At 49.1% G+C, this 9129-nt stretch overlaps 2 pseudogenes; both read right to left on the bottom strand.

The window, feature by feature from the left end:
* Positions 1-3492: 3492 nt before the first annotated feature.
* Positions 3493-6862, bottom strand: LOC146498953 (uncharacterized; annotated as a pseudogene).
* Positions 6603-7779, bottom strand: LOC146498952 (uncharacterized; annotated as a pseudogene).
* Positions 7780-9129: the final 1350 nt, after the last annotated feature.

Below are 9129 nucleotides of genomic sequence, written 5' to 3'. Positions count from 1 at the left end.
GATCTCCATTGTGGTCCTGCTGATTGTATTTGCAGCAGGTATCAATTAGCCCCAATTAGATTTGACACAGTTGCTATTGAATTAAGTGCAGGTGACTGCCTGTATTTTACTAAATTGTTATATTGTAATTACTCATTTAAATCATTTGCTTAAACACTAGCGCTGGCAAACACTGTTTTGTCTGTTCATTGTCCCAGTCAGATGCTGTTTAACAAAATTCCTTTGTGTGGCTCGACATACAAAACCTGAGTGCTGTATTTTTTTTATTAAAAATAAATAAATGAATCTTATGAGTGTTAGTCACATTTGGCATCCACTGCCTTCTTATGTTAAACTTAGATAACATTTATATTTCTTAATTAAAGTCATTCTAGCTGTGGTGCGTTCATAATTGTCCCTGCTGTTAAGCTGTAGATGCATTTTGTCCATGTCTGTAACTTCAAACCAGTTAACAACAGACCTACAGAGATACGTTTGTCCTGCTGCTAATTTGTGAAGCGAGACAAATAGCAACATCAAATCTAGACGTGGTGAAGGATTTAGTTTTAACAGTCACCACAGAGGGCAGTTGTTGCTCAGGTGATAGAGCAGGTTGAATTTTAATCCGAGGTCAGTGTGTTGAACCTCTGCTCCTTCACTTCATGTGTCAAATATTCTTGGGCAAGATACTCAAGGCAAGTTGTCCCTGATTGATCAAAATCACAGTTTTCTTTCAAACATCACCACCAGCATGATTAACTTTTCCATCAGTGTTTTAATAGAGCAGCAGCCGGGGAGCTACACCCATACTCACAGAAGCTGAGGTAAACAGATGAGGACAAAATGATTAGTCTCTCATTTGAAATTTAAAGTTTTTCTCAAAATTTCCCTAGGTGCTTTTTCAACTGAACAAGGAATTTAAAACATAGTATTTCTAAACAAAGCAGTTTTCTTTAGAGAGGATAAATTATTCTCTTATACACAATAACAGAAAAAAACCATTTCAGAATAAAACAAAAATGACCAGTGTCAAAATTATTAGCCCCCAAATAACTGAACAAACTGGTGCTGTGCAATGATGTGCTTTAACTTTGCAATGTCCAAAGCTAATAAAATCTATTTACAGCTGAGGGCTATCTTTCAATTTAGACATAATATAAAAACCTAAGCAAAAGTTTGAGCTGTCACCTGATAAGGACCATGGAAAAAACAAAACAAATCAGTTCAGACTTAAGAGAAAGAATCGTTGATGCTCACAAAGCAGGAGATGGATGTACAAAGTTATAAGAGCATTTCTAAGTGTCAAGAACTGCAGTAAGAAGTATCATCAAGGTATTTAAATAGAATAGAATTCAACTTTATTGTCATTGCACATGTCACAGGTACAAGACAACGAAATGCAGTTTGCATCCATCCAGAAGTGCTTTAGCCATGATATAGATATATTACAAATATATATTAGCAATAATAGTCCACGATGAGCTCCTTGGTCTTCTCAGTGTTAAGCAGCAGGTTGTTTCTGTCGCACCACTCAGCCAGACGATCCACCTCCTCCCTGTAGGTGGCCTCATCGTTGTCACTGATGAGGCCAATCACCGTGGAGTCATCTGCAAACTTAATGATGGTGTTAGAACCATCGGCAGGTCTGCAGTCGTGGGTGAAGAGGGAGTAGAGGAAAGGGCTCATCACATGCCCTTGTGGTACACCGGTGGTCATTGTGATTGTAGATGAGCAGTGGTTATCCAGCCGGACAGGTTGGGGGCAGTTGGTCAGGAAATCCAGTAACCATTTGCACATGAGGGAACTGATGCCCAGGTCTGTCAGTTTCCTGATGAGTTGTGAGGGGTGGATTGTATTGAATGCTGAACTGAAGTCTATAAACAGCATTCTGGCATAGGTGTTGTTGTTGTCCAGGTGTGAGAGAACAGGTGCAGTGCGATGGAGACTGCATCCTCTGTGCTCCTGTTCTGGCGGTATGCGAATTGGTGGGGGTCCAGGGTGGGGGGGAGACAGGATTTGAAGTGTGCTAGGACCAGCTGCTCTTTATGATGAGGGGGGTGAGTGCTACTAGGCAGTAGTCAATGAGGCTAGATGGGTTGGAGTTTTGGGGTATCTTGACGATGGAAGTGGATTTGAAGCAGGCCGGTACCACGGCGTGGGCCAAGGACAGGTTGAATATGTCTATGAGCACTCCTGCAAGCTCCTCAGAACACGCTCTGAGAACACGCCCGGGGATGCCATCAGGACCTGCAGCCTTGTGGACATTGATCCTGCTCAGCACCGCTCCTACATCGGTGGGGGAGAGAGTCAGAGGTTGGTGGTCTGGCATCATGTCTGCTTTGGTTGTGATTGTGGGGTTCCCTCGCTCAAAACAAGCATAAAAGTTGTTGAGCTCATTGAGGAAGGAGACATCAGAGGATGCGGGGGAGGGTTTGGTGGTCCTGTAGTCTGTAAAAGTCTGGAGTCCTTGCCACATGTGTCTGGGGTTGGAGTTGGAGAAGTGTTCTTCTACCTTCTTTTTGTAATGGTGTTTGGCTCTTTTGATACCCTTCTTTAGATTAGTCGTGGCTGTAGTGTAGGTGTGTGCATCTCCTGACCTAAAGGCGGTGTTGAAAAAAAAATTCCCTTCTGCAGAAGAGAAATGGGAACGTTGGGTTACTTAACGTAATCCCTGGTTCTTTGATAACAGAGTGAGGTGTTTCACTATGGGAATCGCCTCGGTGTGACCAACTACGGAAGCTCCAATGACACCACGTCTGTCTATGACAGACCTGTCGAACTGTGCTCAGGGCTCCACCCCCTCATACTAACACGGCCGACCAGCTCCTCCTAACTCATTCCAAGCAGATTTTTTTCCGTGCCTAAGCAAGGAGGGAAGTGTTGGTGAAACGCCTCACTCTGTTATCAGAGAACCAGGGATTACGTTAAGTAACCCAACGTTCTTTTTCTAACTTCGCTCGGTGTTTCACTATGGGAGATATGGCCCACTCCTGGATTGCGCCAGCTCCCGAAGCTACTCTCCAATACTAATCCAGGATCTCAGGTCGAACCTGAGGCACCAGAATCCAGCACTGTCTGAGCCAGGGATAACTGTGCAACATCCAGCTGATAAAACCGGACAAACGTGTGCGGCGTAGCCCAGCTTGCTGCTGCACAAATATCTTGAACTGATACACCTCTGAACAAAGCCCAGGATGTGGCCACACCCCTAGTGGAGTGAGCTTGGAGTCCCGGGGGGGGCCTCCAAGCCCTTACAGCTATAAGCCAGAGCTAAGGCCTCTACAATCCAATGAGCTAGCCTCTGGCGTGATACGGGCCTGCCCTTGTGAGGGGAGGCCAAGGAAACAAACAGCTGATCCGACTTCCTGAATCCAGCTGTTCTGTCAACATAAGTCCCCAAGGCCCGGACAGGGCACAAAGTGTTCAGCCTCTGCTCCCTCCCTGAAGAGAATGGAGGGGGGTGAAAAGCTAGGATGACGTTTCCAACACCTTAGGGACAAAGGCTGGGTTAGGCCTTAGGCGTGCTTTAGTGAGTCCCGGGGTGAATAGACAGAGCCTGTAATTCACTAACTCGCTTGGCTGTGGTTAGAGCCAACAGCAGAGTGGTTTTAAGAGAGAGAAACTTCAACCCCACTGCCCCAATAGGCTCAAAGGGGTGGCGGGAGAGGGCGTCTTAAATGACTGACATATCCCATAAAGGGACCAGTGGTCTAGAAACTGGGAGCGTTCGACGCGCCCCTCTCATGAAGCGACATACAAGGGGGTGCTGCCCGGCAGGTTTATCACCAAACCCCACGTGGCAGGCTGAAATAGCTGCTAAATAGACCTGTATGGTGGAAAAAGCTCTCCTTTTGTCCAGCAAGTCTTGAAGAAAACACAACAGCTCCACCACTGAACACTGAAAAGGGATAATCTGCTTTTCATGGCACCACTCTTCAAAAACACGCCATTTACTGCTGTAAACGGAACAAGTGGAGGAAGCTCTGGCATTCTGAATGGTTTCAATAACCTTCGGAGGCATGCCTGCTGCCTTCAAATTTCACCTTTCACGGGCCAGGCCCAGAGAGCAACCTGGTCTGGATGGGGATGGTATATCCTCCCCCCGCGCCTGAGACAGAAGGTCCCTGTGGATGGGGAGTGGCCATGGCTCGTCCACCAGAAGCTGGATGATTTCTGCTATCCAGTGTTTGGATGGCCACCGTGGAGCTATTAAAATCAGTGACAGCCCCTGATCCCTCACTCTGATCAGTGTTGGGGAGATCAGGCTGAGGGGAGGGAAAGCATACAGCAGAGTTTTTGGCCATGGATGTGCCAGCGCATCCACGCCCAGTGGCGCATCTGCGTCTGACAGGGAGAAAAACAGAGGGCACCGTGTGTTTTCTCGCGAGGCGAAGAGATCTACGGCAGCCCGGCCGTATCTCTGCCAAATCTGCTCCACCACCTGTGGGTGAAGCCTCCATTCTCCAAACAGTGGATTTCCTCTGGACAGGAGGTCCACCCCCCTGTTCAGAATTCCTGGCATGTGAGTTGCCTGAAGGGAGAGGAGCCGAGTGCTGCTCCACACAATTATTTCCCTGGCTAACATGTGTAGCTGCCGGGAACGGGTGCCGCCCTGGCGGTTGATATAAGCAACTACAGTGGAGTTGTCTGTTTTCACTAAAATATGTTGTCCCCGGAGATATGGCAGAAAATGCTGTAAGGCTAGGAGCACTGCGCGGAGCTCCAGCACATTTATGTGATTCAGAGCGGGTCTCTGTGACCAAACGCCATTCACTGCTCTGCCCATCATAGTTGCACCCCAACCTGACAGGGATGCATCTGTGGTCAGCGTCACCCTGGATGATACTGCCCTGAGAGGTACCCGCGCAGCGAGAGCTGTCGGGCTCCTCCAAGGCCGGAGAGCCGTGATACACGGCTGCGTTATTTTTACACCACGACTGAGATGTCGGCGAGGGCACAGCTGCAGAGAAGCGACCCACAGCTGAAAATCTCTCATCATAAGCAGCCCCAAATGTACCACCAATATCACCGAGGCCATGAGGCCGAGGAGGCGGAGACAGAGTCAGAACCGCACGACTTTCCCCAGCTGAAAACGGGAAAGACAGTGAGTGAAGGATGCAATCCTCCGCTCTGAAAGTGTGATACGATAAGAGTCTATTCTCAGCCCCAGATACTCTGTAAATTGTGCGGGTTCCAAGTGGCTCTTTTCCAGGTTGATTGTGAACCCAAGCTCCGTGAGGTGATTCACTACCACCTCGGAGCATGTTAGATAATCGTCTATGTAAGAGCATATTCTGATGCTGCTGTTCCTTAACGGAGACAGCACTGCCTCCACACATTTGCTGAACACCCTTGGAGCTAAGGATAGCCCAAATGGGATAGTTTGAAACTCGTACGCTACGCTCTGATAAGCAAACCTGAGATATTTCCTGTGTGGAGGATAAATGGCGATGTGAAAATATGCGTCTGATAGGTCGATTGTAACAAACCAATCACCCGTGTGAATTGAGCGACAAAGCGTCTTGTGTGTGAGCATTCTGAACATGTACTTTCTCAAATGCTTGTTTAACACACACAGATCTAGAATAGGATGGAGCGACGTTCCGTCCTTTTTCGGGATTAGGAAATAGCGGGAGTAAAAGCCCTGCTGAGCTTCTTCGCTCGGAACCACTCTGATCGGCTGTTTGTGTAACAGGGAGGATATTTCCTCCTCCAGCACATTCGCTGAATCACCACTGGCCACAGAAGCTAACACTCTGCCGAATCTCGGTGGTTTTACCACAAACTAGTCTGTAACCATGGGAAATGGTTGACAAGACCCAGGGATGAACTGCGCATGCGCGCCACTGCTCCAGCCGCGCTGCGAGCGGGCCTCTGAAGAAGCGGTAGCGTGACGTCACCCCTGTCTCCCGGAAGGAGTTGGGGCTCTCCCCCTCAGGAAGAGCTTTAGCTCCCCCCGCTGGGAACAAAGACAAATGGCAGTGATTTTCTTTTGTTTTTATTTTGAAACTGGGGGGACATTCCGCCCTTGGCAAACTGCCTGGCTGCAGAAATGCACGTTTTATTTCTTTTGTTACCCCCAAACCACAGTGAAGTTTCTGGTGACTCTGGGCAGTGCTTGGTGACACAGACAGAGTGCTTAGGAGTGTTTGGTGACACTGCGCCATTTGTCCACAAGTCTGTCCTCCCTGAACTGGAGGAGGAGACTGAGAGGGTGCTCCTGGTGAACTGGAAACTTCCGGAGACCCTGAACCTTGGAGGGATTTGGTTACCCCTTCTAACACCTTCCTTCTCTTTGGGGGAGAAAAGAGGTGTGACTCAGAATGTTGCAGGTGTGCTAGGCTGACCGCTTCTTTTTCCCCTCTCCGGGGTGTGACGGCTTGTTCTTTGCAGCAGCTGCTGCAAAGGAATGCTTGCCCCAAGGTCTTCGGTTCTCTACCTTAGCCTGGTGGGCACCCTGCTGGCCTCCTGCTCCTCTCTGCATTCTAACCCCAATCTGTCTCCCTCTCACAGCTGCTGCTGTTGGTGCAAAGCCAGCTCTTGGCATCTGCTGGGGCTGAGAGTTAGGTTTTCTGGGTAAGCAGAGGTTGAATGCTTCTCCCTCCTGCGTCTTGCGGGTGCTTGTTCCTCTCATTCTCTCCAGGGCTGGGCCAAAGAGACCCTTGGTTGGGTCATAGGCTGCATCCATGACCTCAGCCTTCTGAGCATCACCTAGGCCTGACAGGTTTAGCCACAAGGCTCTCTCACCCGAGACTGCAAGGCCCATAACGCGGCCACACCCTTGGACTGCTCCCCTGGAGGGGCGAAGAATGAGATCATTAACCACGCAGATTTCATCCCAGAGGGCTGGGTTCGGGGAACCCGAGTCAAGCTGACGGCCCATGTCTTCCAGAATTTCTGCCTGATATGCTGATAGCAGTGTGAATGCATTAAGCGAGCATACTGACTGTGCAGCATATTTGTACATCCTTTGATAAATAGATGCCGTGAGGCGATCTATCTTGTTGGGCAAAGCCGTGAGGCGATCTATCTTGTTTGGCATCCTGGGCGGCTGGCCATGGGATGCCTAGCTTGGCAGCAGCCCGTTTGCAGACCTCATACAAATTGCTGTCCACCGGGGGTGCAACTTCAGCCCCACTTGGTGGCCTGGACTGCTGGGGAGGAAAGGTAGAGTCATCCTCCTGTTCCTCATCCATGTCCTCCAGGTCAAGGAGGTCGGAGTCAGCATCGCCCTCCGCGTCCTCTCCCTCCGCGTCCTCGTTTTGATTGAGGAGGTCCTCGAACGATGGGGGCATGAGCGGGGACTCTTCTTCCATCATGTCCACCCAGCTTGTGGAGGCTCGCGGATGATGGATATCACTCGTAGCAGTAGCAGCCGACAGGCAGGGTCCTGACTGTACGTTACTGCTACTCTCAGCCTCCTTTCCAGGACTTTCTCTGCCATCAAAGTACAGTGTGGGCATCCCTGAGGGTCCGCCAGTGAAGCCTGAGCATGCTTGGCACCCATACAGACGATGCACATTGGATGAGGGTCCCTGCCCAAGATGGTGGCACCGCATGATGCGGGGCACGGGTGGGATGCAGCCTCTTTGGCCTTCGGCTCCGACCTTTTAGCGGGAGTAGGAGCCATAGACATGGTTAGCGGAAAGGGGTGAGACTAGGCTACACCAGGCTCGTCTTGACACGTTAGCCCGTAAGTGGCTAGGACTAGCAGCGGGTGTTAATTCCGATCTAGTCGCCGCGGGAGTCAGCTCGTTGTGACACGTTAGCTACACTCCACTAGCCAATATTGTTAGCAACTTAATGCTAACCAAACCCTAGATCGACCAACAAGTGAATGCTAGTGAGACGCTAATGTGGTTCGAGGCCTGCTAACAAGTTAATGCTAGCCGGACACTGAACGAACAGCTCGCCGTATCGCGTTAGCCCGAGTCACACAACATCGGCTACCTCGCTAACTAAAACCAGAAACCACTGGGACAGCTCGCCTGACGCGGTTGCTGTTCCACAGTGCAACTCTAAGTACACTTCTTTCGAAGAACTTACTCAGCACGATCCAAACTGGAACCGTAAAAACTGCGTTCGGCGACGAACTCCTACACGGGACGCCTGAGAACTGTTAAGCAGCTAATCAAGTTAGCCTGGATGCGCTGAGGGAGCTCAAAGTAGTTTCTCACGGGAAGAAAGCGAGAATGAGTTAGGAGGAGCTGGTCGGCCGTGTTAGTATGAGGGGGCGGAGCTCTGAGCACGGCTCGACAGGTCTGTCATAAACAGACGTGGTGTCATTGGAGCTTCCGTAGTTGGTCACGCCGAGGCAATTCCCATAGTGAAACACCGAGCAAAGTTAGAAAAAGAACTGGGAATTTCGTCAAGGTGGAAGATTTCACGAAGAAAGAAGGATATGTGAAGACTCTGAAAGAAAGCAGGAAAACTGGGTCTGGGTCATCGCTTTGTCTCCCAACATGACAAGGATCTAAAATATACATCACGTCTGCTATTAAAACTAGGAGTGGCTGTAGCTCAGGTGGTAGAGGAGGTCACCTACTAAAAGTTCGTAGCTCAATCCTCATGTGCTCTGTCTGCATGCCAAATATCCTTGGGCAAGATGCTAACCCCTTATGCATCCCACCAGGTGTGTGTGAATGTGAATAGAAAGCACTTACATGGGAAAACCATGGAAAACATGTATGTATGAATGGGGCAAGTTGTAAAAAGAAGAATACCCACACTGAGGGCACAAAGCGCTGACTTGAATCCTATTGAAAATATGTGTGGTAAAGTTTTTACTAGAAGGGAGTCAAATCTGGAGCAGCCCGAGAGACTCACCAAACAAGAACAGGCTGGGATTGCACAGGAGATAAGTGTGATATTTGCTGACAATACTTCATAGCAAGTGTGCAGGCTGTTACCCAGCAAAAACAATACACTTTTGGCTATTAGCATCAGGGGAGCTAATAATTCTGACCCTGGTAGTTTTGGTTTTTTGTGATCTGTCCTCATCTGTAATACACAACCAAACTTGGAATTGACTTCATGATCAAAGCTTTGCAAAAATATTACTTCAACTCAGTGAAACCTGCAATAAACAGGAGCTTATGAAGGAACCCATTTCCATCTCCATTACCTTTTGACCTTGTGGCCTGACTTCCT

Source organism: Neolamprologus multifasciatus, chromosome 17 (genome assembly GCF_963576455.1).
Source record: "Neolamprologus multifasciatus chromosome 17, fNeoMul1.2, whole genome shotgun sequence".
In the NCBI taxonomy this organism is placed as follows: Eukaryota; Metazoa; Chordata; class Actinopteri; order Cichliformes; family Cichlidae; genus Neolamprologus; species Neolamprologus multifasciatus.
Note: the sequence above shows the minus strand (reverse complement) of the source record. Positions and strands in the feature narration are given on the sequence as shown.